At 44.9% G+C, this 17,199-nt stretch overlaps 1 protein-coding gene across 1 annotated transcript in view; it reads left to right on the top strand.

The window, feature by feature from the left end:
- The first annotated feature begins 12,742 nt into the window (after positions 1 to 12,742).
- Positions 12,743 to 17,199, top strand: part of LOC119174227 (neuropeptide CCHamide-1 receptor) — a 386,872-nt gene continuing 382,415 nt past the window's right edge. Inside the window, exon 1 of the mRNA XM_037425057.2 lies at positions 12,743 to 13,479. The gene's annotated coding sequence lies outside the window, so the exon portion shown is untranslated. The remainder of the gene's footprint in view (positions 13,480 to 17,199) is intronic.

Below are 17,199 nucleotides of genomic sequence, written 5' to 3'. Positions count from 1 at the left end.
AAGTTATAAATATAAAATGTTATTGTGGCTTATGGCTCGCTAACCACGTGTGCGAGTGAAAAGAGACACCAATAAAAAATACTGAGAGAGCAAAGTTGTTTTATTAGTCAAATCGTTTACTTGCAATATAAACCTAAAACATCGGAGATGAAATTGTGGCAGCTGGTCACCGGCACAATATCATAAATGTTCGACAACTCACGTTGCCAAATCGTCGAGAACTACAGCAGACTTCAGAATATCACTTTGACAAGCATTGAGCAAAAAGTCTTGTTGCTTAGCGTGTCGCATTCACCACCACCGAAGGGCGAATGCACTCCGGCCATGCACCAGCGAAGGCAGACAGCAGTCACAGAAGTGGCTATCTGCACATTCTGTCAGTTCATTCAGCTCGGAAATTCAGCGGTTCATTCAGCGAAAGTGAGCGATGCCTCGTTTAACCGGCAATGTGCCTAACTAAACACAAGCTCTGATAACAGATTGCCTGGATAAGCCTCCACAATGGCACTCGACCACAATTTGAGAAATCTACCGTTTAGCCAGGTGTCAGATATGCCATAAATTAAATTTATAGCTAATATTTATTATATAAAATTTTGAATATATAAATGAAATATATAGAGTTTTTGGATTTGGTTATTTTACCCCTTCTCACTTATCGCGATTCAATTGTCTCAGGGCGTTCATGCCTGTGACAATAGAATTTCAACACTTTTTGTTCCATGTTTCGTGACCCATATAATTTACCCTTGGTCCTATTTGATAACGGCCGAAAATGCCCGCATGCGTCTCTGATGCCATGTGCGTTCTTGTATCAACTTTAATGGGTAGCATCTTATAGTCGCACCTACTCGCAAATCCGGCGTCGGTGGTGTCATATACACCTCCACAGCGTATGCTCGGGTCTCGTGCCAACTTTCATGGTTAAAAATATTGTAAAGTGTAAAATGTATTAGGAAGTTACTACGATGCACGGTTAAAAATATTATGAAGTAAACAAAACATCGTTCTCGGCTTGGTGTAGGCGTTTCACAGCGGCATCTCAAGCAGACTTGTCGGATGTTTTTGAGAGGTGCCCAGCTATAGCAAGCGAACGGTCGAGAGGAGGTGCGAGCGGACGGGAAAGTGGGGAGCAGGGAGGAGAGAGAGTGAATGACGAAAGAAGGAACGGCGAAGCACTGCACCTACATTCTCCTACACTCTGTCGCACCACAGGCTCTGGTTAATAGGAGCGAGGATAAGCGCACGCGCCCGCAGCTGTTGCTTTTTGAGAGGGAGAGCAGCACCGCGGATTCCGCGGACAGCGCCGGATGCCTGACATAAACCAGACTAATAATTGAATTCGACGTTAAAGAGCCCCAGGTGGTCGAAATTTCCGGAGCCTTCCACTACAGCGTCTCTCATAATCATGTGGTGGTGTTGGGACGTTAACCCCCACATATCAATCGAATCAATCAAATAATTGAATTCGCATTTAATTGTGCTTTGCCGTGTGCCATGGAGTCGGAAGCCATCGCATGGAGTTCGACAGGCCATAGCCTCCTATATTTTTTTCATGCCCGCCGAGTGGGGAGCGGAGCAAGGCGCCCCGCCCGTACTTTCTGTTTCATGAGCTTGCCACCACACGGCGCTGGCTGTCCCCCCATACCCACTCCCAGAGCAGACGACGCGACTGCGCTGTTGCGCGCATGCTTTTGGAGAGAAACTTCCGTTCGTATTAGAGATGGAGCTGTAAAATAAATGCGCAGGTTGCATTGTTGTTTCTTCATGATGCACAGGGGTGATAGAAAAAAACGCGAACAGTGTGGCGCGATCTTTGCATCCCGCTGTGACCCTGGTGGGAATAAAAATAAAATATGCTAGAATAGTTTTATACTAGTGGCTTTTAATTATCATGCAGGATACAACAACCCCAAAAGAAATTCGAAACAGCAGAGAATGTAGATGCCGCACTTTTCGCGTTTCTTTCCATTCCCACAGTACATTGAAAGCAAGGAACACGAGACATATTCTGAAAACTGGACCTTTCACTTAGGCCCCCAGCTGTGAGATCAAGCTCACAGTTTCAGGGTCTTTCGTGAACGCAGCTTTATGTCGAACGATTTGGCGACGTCATGTTTGTCTGTCGCTTTTAGAGCGAAGTTGGTGAATATTGGGCGGAAAAACTTTGTCAGCAGCAGTTTGAGCAAATTCTCTTGGTGCCCTAACTTCGAACACATCAAAGCTTTGTGCTCGCGGAGGATTTCAGCAGCATTGTTCACAGCCTCCTTTAGAGGCTGATGCATAAGCCTTCTTGTCGCTAGAAGAACTTCGACGAACTTCTGTAGTGCGTAGAGAACATCTAGAAGTTGTGCGGACAGATAAAGAAGTCCACCGCGGTCTTGGTGTTTAATAAGCGAGTCCAATGGGGTCGAGGCGCATGGCTTTGTTAAGAGCGCGAAGCACTCCTCACATTCGATGTTTTCTTGTACGGCTCTTGCGAGGTAGCCACCGACCATAGCCAATGCGGCCACATCTGGAGTGGGAAGTAGAGGGGTTTAGCCGCTCGCTTTCTACGTGCATCTGCAGGGAATTCCTCGCTGTTTTGCACCCTTGTGTTTTTCTGTTGCGGCACTGTTGACAAGCAATTACTCTCTTCTGCTGCCATTATGTTGCTTGTACTCGACGCCGATGCGACACCGGTCTTGAGGGTTTTCTAAATGCCTGTGAGCACGGCACGGACGTCCGTTTGATCATTTGATCCTGCTCATTTCCTCAGCCAGCCAAAGAACGACTTGAGAGGGTCCGATGACCTTTTCCTCGTCAAAACAAAGTGAAAAGACATCTCTTCAAGAAGATATCTAATGCACTCAACGTTCGAACGATTTGTGCTCACAAGACCCATGTAAGTCTTTTTGGTTAGAAAGTTCTTTGCCAGGCACTGACTTTTCAGATCGGTCAGGTAGTCGAGGAAGCTTGTCTCCAGCCAGATTAGCCGTTCATCGCCGGCAGATTCAAACTGCTTGCAGTCTGCATTCTTCTGATGTATGTGCTGAGTACAGGTACTCACGTCCATGAGCACTAACCAGCCGTGCACGGTGTCCATAAATTGCACCGTCGCTCCGACACCCGCGAAGCTTGCGTCACACGTGTGGCCCACCTGTTCTTGCAAGAGCTTCAGTGCAGTTGTCACGGGAGGAGAAAACGCTTGCACTACTCTCTGCACGTTCATTTTTTTCCATATTCGTAGGGAATACGTGCTTTCTCGTCAAAAATCGTACTGGCTTTACAAGGCTGCCTTGCTGCATTTTGTAGAGGCTCTTCAAATGGTTCGATGATATTTCGCCGCCTTTTCCGATGTCACGGGACAAAAACTGTGATCGCACGTTTTTGATCAGGTGGCACTGATCGAATGCAAGAAAGAGCTTTCGATTTGGTTTTCCAGGGTGGTCAGTGCAATGCTTGAGGCTTCCGTTGCACAGAAGTTGCATAGCCAAGACATTGATCTTTTGGTTGTCTGTGACAATGCGCACGACGATAAATCCTATTTCTTCAACTTCCTTCAGAACGTGTCTCATGAGCATGTGCAGCTCACGGCCTGTGCAGTTTCTCGTGAAAACGTACGCCATGGGTATTTTGAACAAAACTGAAAGGCCTTTAAGGACGAAACACAAGAGTGAGTTGGCCAGCACAGGCTCATTTGTTGTTTCTTTGGGGAAGTTCACACCATAGTCCACCTCACCGATGAAGGAGTCTCTTTGCTTGTGATAAAGTAGCCGTTGTTTGACTCGCATTTCGTCTACAATTAAAGAGCATGCTCTCGCTTGCAATAAGGGATGAGAAGCGAGTTCTGCAGACAGCCTTTGCTTCATGAGTTCGGTCACGCCAACTCCTCCACGTGATGAGCTCACAAAGCGCTCGAGGGTACTTCGACAGGGAAGCCTAAGAATACCTGTGCTCCTTACGTGTTCATATGCACGAGTCGAGAGGTTACGCAACACCACAGCATGGCGTACTGTCAGCTCAGACCCCGTTGGTTTCTTCTTCGCGAAATTCTGAACTTGTTCCACTAATATTGAAGCAGCCAGGTCTTTCTCTTTCGCTTTCTCCACAACTTGCAGGAATGCAGACACATAGGATTCTTCCTTGAGCTTTTGCAGTTCCTGTTTGTACTTATCGACGGTGTTCTTGAGCCGCTCAATTCGCGCGTTCAAGTTTCGCTCCTTACGTCTCCACTTTCGTTTGTCCATTGCTGAAACCGAGGATAATGACGACACCTGCACAGCTTTGTCCACCTGCACGGTCGCAGTAATGCAGCGCTCGCTTGCGCCGTTTTCCAGAGGTAGCGGCAGTTCGCTTGCGGTGCAATCCATCAGTGATAAATCTTGAGAGTTGACGTCGATGGACGGCAAGTCATTGCGAGGAAGTGAAGGAGTCTCCAGTTGGCTCTCAACTGCTCTTCGTTTCCGCGGTGGTGTAATCACTGGCGCAGCTGCCTCGCGTTTTCTCACAGACGCGTCGCTTCTCTCTCTCTTTTTCGGAGGCTGCAGGTACGAAAGATACTCTTCGAAAATGCTGGGAACAGCGTCTTTCTTCAGTTTGCAAATTTTGCAGCTCTCCTTGAAGTTGGAGGAACCGAAGTGTCGGCTGCATACAGTCGAGTAGCACGACGTCGTATTCGGTGTCCAGTCGTCCCGAGAAATGACCTTTAGCCGTTTCGCTCGAAGTTCCGGATCGCTTGGTATCTCGTGGAACGATATGCCCGGCGTCCGTTGTTTGCTCGAAGACTTGCAGTGTGGTACGCAGCAGTACGGCATCTTGTCGGGTACAGAGCACCCTTACTGATTCAACACTGCAGATAAAAAACCGCATTGGTATGTGAAAAGTAATGAAGCATGAATATGCACCGTAAATCACAGTTTTTAGAGTAGCAAACAATATAGATTGTGACGGCGCTAGCAACTCACACATGGACTCGTAGAATAGTAAACAAACGGTCGCTTCACTCAGTGGCACTGAACCTTAAGGATCAGAACGCTGTTAGAACAATAAACGTTCATGTAAATAGTTCAGTGTAAAATGCTCAATGAATCAAAAGCGACACTTTAAAGCTATGTATTAAACGTACTTCCACTTGCAGCGTTCCAAATTTGTGCTACGATGGCGTTGGGCTGCCTCTTACACTTACACCAGAGACCACGTAAACATTAGCGGTCAGATTTGCAGCAATATTGCGTTCTTATTACGTTAAATTGCATATACCATTTGTTGTTTTTGAATCTTTACAGGCCGCGTTTTATTCCGCGAGCACTGTACACACATTGTCTGCGAGTTCTGTCATGCTTCCCTGATAGTCCAAACAAAAAACATAATTAAAACCGTTGCTTCTGCAAGACAAACAGGCTTACCTGCACCAAACACGACGAACACGGAACAACTTTTGCTTGTAGAGCCACTTTTGTAGGTACTTCGAGGGCTTCGAGGTGCCTCAACACGTTGCAGCGCTGCGAACTATGCTGCTATGCTGACTATGCTTGGTACGCTCCAGAGCATGTACGGGCAAGCATGGGGTGCGAGCGCCACCTGCGGAGAAGGCAGGCGTAAATAAAGGAGGAAGACAGAGGGCAGCGGATGGCCTCCACCGCTCCACTGCATGGGCATGAAAAAATATAGGAGGCTATGGACAGGCATGTGCTGTAGCAGTGCTAAGCTCCGGTACATTTCTAAATCAGCATTCTGGTTATAATTCTTGTTGGCGTCAGAAGTTTTATGTGAAAGATAAATTTGATATTTAAAAAGTCCTATTGAGGGTTCCTGCAGCAAATGCCTATTAATTAAAACTTATGAATGTTTAGTAACGGCTGAAGTAAAGTCGACCACTTTTTTCGGTACCAGTACCTCGTTAGCTTTTCTGGAGGTAACGTAGGAAGGTAATGCGTTCCTTTCCACTTCAAGTAACGAGTAACGTATTTATTGCATACGACGCTGTGCAGAAGAATTCAAGCCCATGGCATCACTTTACGGTTAGCAACCGTTCAGGTTAGTATAATCACACTAGTTGCCCTTTCGCATCGTCTACAGAAACTCAGCTATATATATTGCACCTCTGAGTGCCTTGACCCACGCCTTCGATCAATGATCACGTCTCGGCTGCGTATGACGAGTTCGAACTAAAACAGCGTAGCGAGGTACAAAGACGGCACTCTTGTCATCATTGCCCAATACCTCTTTGTAGGGACGCACAGGAGTAAGTGTTTACGGAGTCAAATCCTAAACAAAGACCACTTCGCCGTCGCGCATGCAAATAACGTCGTGCGTCTCCGAAAAGACAATGACGCCGTGGAGGAGGGGTGGCCTCGATGCGTGAGAAAGGGAGCACATAAATATGGGGGAGAAGGTGAAGCACATGATGACTACCTAAGCCTAACTCTTTTGGAGCGGGCTCAATTTAGTTTTCTTTTGCAGCGTTAAGGAGGAAACCCGTTTCCCGTTGCTCTCGATCTAGTCATCTCTCTTTCCTTGAAATTCCGTGACTTTGTTTACACTTAGATGTACGTTGAGAAAGCAAGTGTGCGCGTGTTTACGTGCCAATAGAAACGTGCGCGTATAAATGCCTGCCCGTGTTTGCAAAAGTGTAACTGCAAACGAGAGTTCTCGCTCTTTTCTCTATGAGCCCCACCCCTGTGGTCTAATGGCTAAGGTACTCGGCTTCTGACCCGCAGGTCGAGGGATCGAATCCCGGCTGCAGCGGCTGCATTTCCGATGGAGGCGGAAGTGTTGTAGGCCCGTGTGCTCAGATTTGGGTGCACGTAAAAGAACCCCAGGTGGTCGAAATCTCCGAAGCCATTCACTACGACGTCTCTCATAATCATATGGTGGTTTTTGGACGTTAAACCCCACATATCAATCAATCAATCTTTTCTCCATTCGTTTTTTCTTAGTTCGGTTTCAGATTGTGCATTATGTCGTGCATGATATCGCCGTGGCGGTACAGTGGCTATGATGTTCACTTGCCTATCTGAAGGTGGCGGGTTCGAACCCGGCCACGCCAGTCGTGCTTCGATGGAGGATGAATGCTTGTATGACCACGTATTTTGCCGCAGGTAGACCCCAGGTGGCTGAATTTTCTGGAACTCTCTATTACAGCGTGTATCGAGGCTTTGGTGCTTAAATCCCCACATAGTATCCTTACTATACTGTGCGGTACATGGGTTTGAAGAGTGAAGGGTTTACAGCGGGGCATGAAAAGTTCACAGGAAAGAAGGATAAGAGAAAAAAAAAAGAATAAGGCAGGGAGGTTAACCAGGCACATGTACGATTTACTACCCCACGCTGGGGGAATGGGAAGGGCGAGTATAAACGTGAGAGGGAAAGAGAAAAGAGATCAGAAAGAGACAAAAAATTGGCAGTGAATGGGCTGACGCGTACGGAGCGGTGGCACCACAAAAGTCAAAGGCGTGCACATGGGCACGTAGTCCAAAAACAGTGCCAGAGGGTTTTGACTGCCTTTTGAGCCGACGAAGGATGGGGAGGGTGCTCCAGGAGCATCTGCACAGAAAGAGGACGATTATCCAATGCTCACCAGAAAACTATCGCCATAATGAACGGGTATGCGTAGCACAATTATGGCCGATCATACACTCACTTCTTGACATCAGGGCAAAGGCAGCAGTTAGCCCATGGATAATATTATTAATAAGATTTTATTTCATCTGTAACATGATAGAAAGGTGGGAAGAGCAAGAGGCAGCGAGGCCTGACTGAGGCTTCTGCTCTGTTAACAAAATTTGGCTGCAGCGGACATACTATTTGTACAACAAAGGCATCTTGTACATTACCATCTTACAATACAATAAAATACCATCAAATGACATGAAACAGTAACCTAGACGTAAAAGTTGAGCACATTCTCCGACTCAGTTATACATCACTAACACCAGTATATATTATTCAAGCAAAGCACACTTTGGGAAATTAGAGGAATTAGAAGGATATCAGCTATATTCAATTTTATTTTCAGTTGACAATGCTTTGATCAAATTATTAGCTAGTGTATTGAAATCAGTAGATTATGAATGATTTAGCCATGCTGGGATTTGATAACTTTGAAGCCGGGATTTGATAAGAAATGGAGCAGGAGAACGCGTGCGCGCGCACACACACACAAAAAAAAAGTGTATTAATCGTTGCATGAAGCCGTCCGCTTGCCGCACAAACGTCCGCATAGGCACTGATGGGGATACGAAGAAATACCATGATCGAATTTCCCTGTCGAGCAGGCTCATGGTAGACGATGGGTGCATGGGCGTCTTAGCCAGCAGTTTAATAAATACGAGTATACACTAGGCGAGGAGGAAAAGAGGAAGTGACAGCGAGCAGTAAGAACCAATTCAGATGGCTTCATAGGCCTTCTCCTGCCTGCGCCTTTTAAGTAATCGCGGCCGCCCATTACGAGTGCTCGGCGGATCCTCCCATTCAACCGCGGCAGCGCCTGACCCAGACAGTTGATCCCTTCTCTGTCTGAGAGCCTTCGTTCAAGGCGCCGTCTTTGCCATGTGCGCGCTGACTTTACCGCGCACACGAACTCACTCGTGAGTAGACTCACTCGGACTCAGTGAGACTCAGATCTGCCCGTGAGTTTGAGTCTGAATGAACCCGGGTGTGTAATATTTCGATGAGTTTGAGTGTGAGTGACTCTGGCAGAAAAAAAAAATCACAGCATATCCACGGAGTGAATGATGATTGGTGGGGCGCAGCGTTCGTCAGTCTGTCTGTCCATTTGTTCTTGCGTCCGCCTATCTGTGTGATCCTTGGTGCATCCGTCCGTTTGTTCATTCGTCTGTCTGTCCGTCCATCTCTTTTTGCGGCCATCCCTCTGTCTGTCCGTCCGTGCGTGTGTCAGTCTGTTCGTCCGTCCATATGTCTAGTGAAAACTTCAAGCACAGCCATCTCACATCTTTTCATCATGTATTCATCATATACAAGTGCCCCCATCCAGCAGACATTGTAAGGACCGCTATTTCGGGTATGTGCCACTGGTGGTCACGTACTACGAGGGACGCACAAGCCACGCCATAAGGAGCTTCGCCCCTAAAAACTATAGTGAATCGGAGCCTGAGTGAGTGCGGTCAAAGAAGATATTAGGGATTCTGAGTCCGAGTGAACTCAGAGCGCGAACCTAGTTTTCTGGGTGAGTCTGAGTGAGCTCAAGCTTCTTTGCCGAAATATGGTCCTATTTACTCATCGTGAGTGCTACCCCTTCAACATGTGGTAGCATTCGTTTAACACTAAATTATATAATACATATCTCAATACTCTAGCTTTAATGCACCACTTACATATTTATTGATCAGAGGTGCGAGCTAGGGGGGGGGGGGGGGGGGCACGACGATTTTTTTTCACTCCAAGTTTTTCACGAGTAGCTTTGAAAACAATATTTCGGGGGAGTGACGTATTTTATAAAAAAAATGTTCTTACTGCTTTGAACGCACTGTCAACTCGTATTTGAATGTACAAGACGAAAGGGCGTATTGTAGAGCACAAATTCTTTTAGATATTGGTGTTAAAGACCATGGACACTACTTTTGGCATTAGCAGAATCAAATCTCAAGCTAGGAATATCATGCAAGTTCATTTTTGTTAAGTGAATCTTAAGCAAAGAAACATTCTGCTTTTCACATTGCTCGCAGGAAGTGGCACGTCGCACGAATCGTCAAACGTGGCAGTGTCTTCAGAAAAGTTATCACATGTAATAGTACTCTGTAAAATGAAGTTAATGAAGATAAATTTATTATGCAGTAGATTCAATTAATCCAAAGTACGGTATTTGTTGCTATTTTTTAGCCTCTATTTGATGCAAATACCGAAAATTAGTGGTATACCAATTGTGTACACAGCATCTTAAAGGGCTGAATAATAATAACAACACTTTAAAAATATCGAGCAAAAAGGGTGTCTTTTTGTCCCACAACAATAATTGTCATCAGGCTTGCGTGCGCTTCCTTTCTTGAAAACTCGGCGCTGGCCACTTTCCTACCGAGAATGCAATGTTACCCTGATAATGGGTATGTCGATCGTGACCGGAATGTACCGGGCGCGGGGCGATAGCGCAAGGATGGAACGCAATATAGATGACGATTACGTTGTGGGACTCGCTCTTTTTTTCGAGTAAACCAAAGATCGAAAAATGCGTACAGCAATGTCTGAGGGATTTCAGAGTTGAGAGGCTCGCGTACCTACAAAACATATATATATATATATATATATATATATATATATATATATATATATATATATATATATATATATATATATATATATATATATATATATATATTGACAGAATACACCATACGGCAAATTTGAAGGCTAAAAGTTATAGGGTGTCACATTGTTGAGGCAATCTACGAGTTATTTGCACTCCCCTTCAGTAATGCACTGACAGCCGTACATGAGTACTTTTGTGGCAATATAACCGCAAGGGCACTGGAAGAATCACTAAGCCTAATTATATGACTGAATCCTGATTCGTCGATAAAAAAGCCTTTGTCAATGTTATACGCGGGAGTATGTATTTTATTCTTGCGTTTTCATTACTTGAAATTGTCATTCTTTTGTGAAAACTTGAATAAGTTGCATTTATTCTTATATTCAGGTATTTTACTATTATAACTGTAACTATTTCATTACAGCCTGATTTCGTGCCATGTAGGAGGCAATTTTGTTTTGCGAACGGAGACCTCTCTACTTCATGTTAAACGGGAGGCCATAACAACTACTACGACCAGTTGTCTCGATGGAAAAGTTATTTTAGAGGCGAAGCATTTCTTAGGGAACTTAGGCGAGTTTGAGCATATCTATCTATCTATCTATCTATCTATCTATCTATCTATCTATCTATCTATCTATCTATCTATCTATCTATCTATCTATCTATCTATCTATCTATCTATCTATCTATCTATCTATCTATCTATCTATCTATCTATCGAACACACACGACAGACCCTCACATGAAAATCATGAGATACGTGTCATGTAACCACATGACTACATGCTACGCTCATGATGTGCTGGGGGCCGTTTCGCTAGCATTCACTTATACCAAATTTGGTATTGCAGGACCTGAATGGATGATGAAGGTGTGATACTGGTGGAAACATGATAAACGTGAGATACGTGTCATGTAACAACATGACTACATGCTAGGCTCATGATGTGCTCGCGGCCATTTTTAGGTTTGTTAATATTAAGGCAATAAAACCATTCAATTTATCATACCAGCAACATAACCGTGACGTTAATTACAGGCATTAATTTACATTCCTTACACTATTGTCAATGTCTTCTGATGAGTTCTGCTCGCTTTAGAATTGCTCTAAAGCAAACGTGTAGCTCGTGAGCAGAATGTAGTCCGACACGGCAACTGCCGAATAACCTCGCCCCATTTCCCCTTGTGCCTCTTAACTGAAGGATTAATTGCCCTTATGGACCTCATATAAAATTTTTGCTTCTAACCCTCATCTGTAAATTAAAACGTAAGACAAGTGGGCTAAAGATGAACATTATCTACTTTCCGTTTTTTTTTCTTTGTCTGCAAAACTTCGCGTTCTTCCTCTCTCTGTGTGCCTTGAGGCCACCGTGGTGTCATAATCACGCAATTCAGCCCTTCACCTCCGAATGTTGCTGATTCCTGCTTTAATGCACGCATTGCACTCGGAACACTCGGAAGCATGGTTTTCACTCACGGATGGGGGATCTAGCCAGTGCAACGGCTTTTTTCACTGATGTAAGCATCTCATTGAATGCATCGTTATAAAATGACCCCGATGTTGATGAGCACGCTAACGCAACCACCTTCCAAGTAAAATATCGTCTTTTGATGGGCACCGACTCATCTGCTTTTACCCCCCTTCGCTTCGCTCATGCACCTGGACTTCGCAAATTTGTCGCTTAGTGAGGCCAAGCTGAAAAAGAGTACGTGTAAGAAACAGTGGAGCCTGCCTACAGAGGATGCCTCATTTTCACAAAACTGAAGAATCCTTTATGCGCATCTAAAGGTCTTGTTCATTTTGCCAGGGAAAGCGCTCACGCGGTACAACGTTCATGGATGAATACCTCGCTTGCCTCGTCACCTTAAGCTCCGCCAAAGCCGTTGGAAGTTACATTCCAGAAAGTACGGGTGGTAGGCCAAGAGAACAGAAACAAGAGTAGTCACTGACCGGGCGCACGACATTTACGGGTGTGCTTCTTGTGCCTCGTGTCCTGTACTGATCTATACTTGGAGAGTGCCACTCATCATTTCGCAACAGCCGAGATTGCAGAGCTCGAATCACCTGTGCCATCAAAAATTAAAAAAAAATTGACAATCGCATAACTATGAACGTTAAACCTTGAGCAATATTGGTGAGCACTGCGAATGGGGTTGGCCGTTCGAGGTATCGCTAGGGTGGACAAACAACAGACAAATTTACAGACAGACAGGCAGACCGAAATTTTTCCGTCGAAGGTCCCCAAGAAAGACTATCGTCGTTAAAGTGATTGGTGATGCGGAAGGCCGGAAGAAGGCGAAACTCCGCGCGAAGAGGAGCGCCTCCCGCGCCTCCCACAAACGGCCCCTGTGCCGGTGGCGCTCCACGCGTTTTCCCCCGGTCGCGCGCGGCAAGATGCGCGCGCGCGCGCCCTTTCTTTCGAAAGCGCGCGCACTCTCTCTCTCAGCTCCGCGCCAGGAGGCTGTCAACTGGTCGGGCACTCGTCGCTCGTGCTCCGATCGGGACGGTCACGCGCGAAACGCGCCCAGCGCTCTCACCCGGTGACGCTGAATCCTGAACTTGACAACTGGCTGTGGATAAGGGTAGATAGTGTGGAAGCCCCTCTCGTGTTTCACGCCCTTGCATTTTTTTTTTGAAACATTTGTCGTGTTCTCGGCGTCAACATTACCGTCTGATCCCTGGAAGAAGGAAAAGAAAGTTTTTTTCCGACTTTCTTAGTTGTAGTGCTGCGAATTATTGTTTTTTTTTATTGTTGACAGTCCTTTAATTACGGTCTTTTGGGCTCTGGGCCACACGTGCTGAGTGTACAAGGCTACAGATGCACGGGTTTGTGTCTGAGTCGTGTCCTGGGTGACAGAGCCCTTTTTTTTTTTTGTGACAACCTCGTGAGGCTCCTAGACTCGCTTGAGGATCTAGACAACTGACACTGATGCAGCTTCATCGGACACTTCATCACGGAGCACCATCATTCAGTGCTAACGCTTAGTGCCTCTCTGGGATAGTTTGTGCCCCTTGAAACCTGCTGTGTGAACAAAACGGGACCTACCGGAACTCCCGCACCATCCCTTGGGAAAGCGGAAAAGTAGGAAGCTGCCTTGGACTCCCGTGAGTGTTGCGATCACTTAGAGCAGCGATCCGGAACAGTGCTCGCGGGTGGTTTAAGAACTCACCGGCTCTGGAGTCGGCATACGTCCTTCGTCAATTATTCGTCGAAAAACTTTCTTCTAAGGTAAGCGACAAAATTGAATGGAGCTTCTCTTTTTTATTGGTGTGTTCGTGTATTGCTGTGTTTTTTTTTCCTGTACATGGCATCATACTTCCACTTTTGTTGTAAGCTACGTACTTTTGCTGAGATGAAAGGCTTCCGGAAAAAAATGTTTTGAAGAAATTCACACCCATTTCATACAACTTCTCTGACTATCGCATCACAGAAGTAACTGCCAGTGCTTTGTTTATTATAGGTATTGCGTCAAGTGAGAAGTTTTTCATCAACCAACGATCATTGTTTGAACGACTGTAACTCTAGGTAACTGGTAGGAATTGCACGTAAAGAATGTAAATGCTGCGTACAATCAGACGGTCTGTAAGTCGTCTATCTTCCTGGCTCAAACAAGTATAAGTTTTTTTTCTTCAGTGATTTCCTTTAGTATTAAATGATAACTACCCGATATGATTAGGAAGTGTTAGTAACAAACACTTACTGAGAACGCTTCTGATCAATTGTTGGTCATCAATGTGTAATTCCTGGTATTTATCGCACACCTTTTCTTGCTACTCGTTTTGATGTAATTAGACTATTGTGCGACAACCGACACTAAAGTGTCCTGACAAAAAAGAAGAGAGAAAATCTTCGCAAATGCCTCGAAAATTCGTCACGCAGTGCTTGTTTTGACACTGGCTTGAACACTTCGTTTTCGCGTGTTTCACTCGAGAGACACCAGCATTTCGAAAGTGCCCTACTTACCAGCTGAATGGGGGCACACGTTTTTCTGCCGCGATAAAAATCGGTGTAGATTCACTTTCTCCTTCATTTCATTTTCGCTTGTTTTGTTTTTTGGGTATTTATCGCTAGCACTTTGCTCATTTTTTTTTCATGCGCCCGGACGGATTAGCAGTCTGGAAAGCGTCGACAACACTTCTCTTTTCGAAAAAAAAAAAATGGTCGTCGTCCCCTCGTAGACCTTCACCACTTTAGTTCTGGCGAGACACACAACATGCCCGCTAAAAGAACGGTAGCAAAGTGCGGGCGAAGCTTGATACGAGATTTCACCGCAGCTCTGAGTTTTCTTATCCACCTTTTTTTTATTATTATAGGCGGTCAGCAAAAGAAGCTTTTTCGGCGTCATACGTTACGTCTTTTCCCGAGGCGAAGCAGCGTGCTTCAAAAGCACACTTAAGTAATTCTAATAATCGTTAATGAAAAACAGCAGATATTGAAGTCGAGGAATTTACGGCAGGCGTAAACTTTACTGCTTTTAAATGTATTATTGAAGCTCTGCTACACTTGTAAACGTGACGAATGTAAAGTAAACGAAAAGTGAACGTACCACCGGCAGGAATCGAATCTGCAACCTTTGGATTACGCACCCGGTGCTTTTAGCACTTGAGCTGCACTGGTTGTCGTCCCCCTCTCTCCTTTCTGTCTACTTTAACGGGTAATTATGTGCGCTCAGACGAAGGAGTGTTAGTCAGCACCGCTCGTAGTCTTGGTGGTGAGTCTGGAAAACTCGTCTTTCCAGCTGCTGAAAGAAAAGAATTCGTTAAAGTTGTGTTAAACAAGAAGAGGAAGGCCTCAAAACTTTTCTTGCGTTATTAATAGTTTTTGCGTTTTACGTAGCAAACCACGATATGATTATGTGGGATGTCACAGTGGAGGGCTCAGAAAATTTTAATCATATGGGAGGTCTCTAACGTGCGCAAAAAATATAAGTGCACGGTTCTAAAGAATTTCGCTTTTATCGAAGTACGACCGTAGTGGCTATGATTAAAACACAAAACCTTCGTGTCAGCCATCAACACAATTAGAACACTCCGGAAGGTGGAAAAACTGAGCTGGTACAGGAAAAGATTTTATGCTGCGAAGCCACTAGGTTAGTGCTCTATCATCGTTCATTTCGCCATTGAATATTTCTTGCTAGATGAGAAAATGAAGGTAAAAGTCGTTTTTTCTTAATTTTTAAAAGGCGTTTCATAGAAGTCCTATACTTTGGTCAGTCTGAACAAACTTAGCGGAGTCGAAATCACCCAAATATCCAAAAGAAGAGAGAGAGAAATATTTATTTGCCGAAAGGTAGAGAAGTCGGCCTTAGCTACAGTTTGCTCTTGTCTGCTACTCTCCACTGGGGAATGGTCACTGGATAGTGGAAGAGTGATGAAAGACAATGGCAAGGTAGGGACATGAGAACACGGTCTTGTTTGGCTGGGGTAAATATAAAAACGTGCATCCAGTCTAGCGGCTTCTAAGAAAGCGACGACGGCTCCTATCACCGCATGTGTGCGGCTGGCGTCCGGCCAATGACCTAACACAACCTCAAAAGAGATAGAGAAAAGAACTACAGATACTCAATAGTGACGCCACTCCAACATTTAGGGCCGAAGATTATAGCGTAGAGTCTGAACAGACTTTCTAGTTTGCTTATCCTAATGTATGAACGTGAATTTCATCAGAAAAGAGTTATTGGAATATATTATTTTGCTCTATGCTGATTAACTGCTTTAGCCTAATGTATTTCTAAAATGAGTGCTTATGTGTCCATTAAAAGTGTGGAAGCTTGGCCGCTCTTTCCGTGCACGTAAAACTACTGAGCTTAGCGGATGTTGATTTTGGTAGACATCGATTGAATTGTGTGATGCTTACGAGACGGAAGGCAACTGTTCACGTTGCTTTAAAGTATTTGGGAGTTCACTCCACTATAAAAAACGCAATTATAATCTACAAAGATGAAATCTTCGAAGGCGCGTCCTTGCATAGTGCGACCTTGAAATTCGAGAGATGACGAAAGAAGGCACAGAAAAAAAACTCTTCCTTCCCCATGGTCACCCATGTAGGAGAACATTTTGGTCCTGCTTCATGGTGCTGAATCTATACGAGCATTGTTCAACCTAGAAAATTGTAACTAGGAAGCCGTAGAAGACTAGGTGAAACCAAAAATTGTCCTTCCAATGTGCACAAGAACTCTTAGCACACATGTGTCACAGAAAGTGGACAAGGCGTCAGAACTGATTCACTGAAAAGGAAGAAGTGAACATGCGGGTAGCAGACACTACATTGTGTTCCCTATGAGTGACATGGTTGACATGATAGAAATGTGGGGTTGAACGTCTCAAAACCACCCTATGATTATGAAAGATGCCGTAGTGCAGGCCTCTAAAACTTTTGACCACCTGGGTTTCTTTAACGTGTGAGTGACATGGTTCATCCGCATTGTGTACAGACGCAGTCACTCGTAATCACTTTTTATCGGAAGCTCCGCATTGATGAAAGCGTTGACATTGTCACTGCAGGTGACACTCTATCCCGAGGTTACGTGCAAATAATGACGCCAAAGCTTATATTGCTCAAGTCATCGCATTCTCGCTTGTGTTAGTCGCTTAAATGGGTCGAGTTCTAAATATGAAGTGCCACCTAAACACTGTCTTATTAACATCGTTGAACTGAACTCAATATAAATGTGCAAAAGCGCTTTTCCAAGCACGTCTCTCGCACAGGACGGCTCGACTCGGTATAGGCAACGAGGGTATAAAAAAGAAAAAAAAAGAAAACTACACCGCCTGCCTTTATGTAGCTACCGTACTTTTTATAATCCAGTGAAGCTCAGCAGACTATAAGTTTTGGTTTTTAAGATGTTCATTCCAGGAAGAAACCTCAAGATGTGCATAGTTGCGGGCAAATGCGCGTTGTTGTTTGTCAGTTGATGACAGAGAGAGAATTATTTTAATGGGGAGCTGG

This window comes from Rhipicephalus microplus, chromosome 5 (genome assembly GCF_043290135.1).
Source record: "Rhipicephalus microplus isolate Deutch F79 chromosome 5, USDA_Rmic, whole genome shotgun sequence".
NCBI classification, from domain to species: Eukaryota; Metazoa; Arthropoda; class Arachnida; order Ixodida; family Ixodidae; genus Rhipicephalus; species Rhipicephalus microplus.
This window is presented reverse-complemented; position numbering and strand designations above follow the sequence as displayed.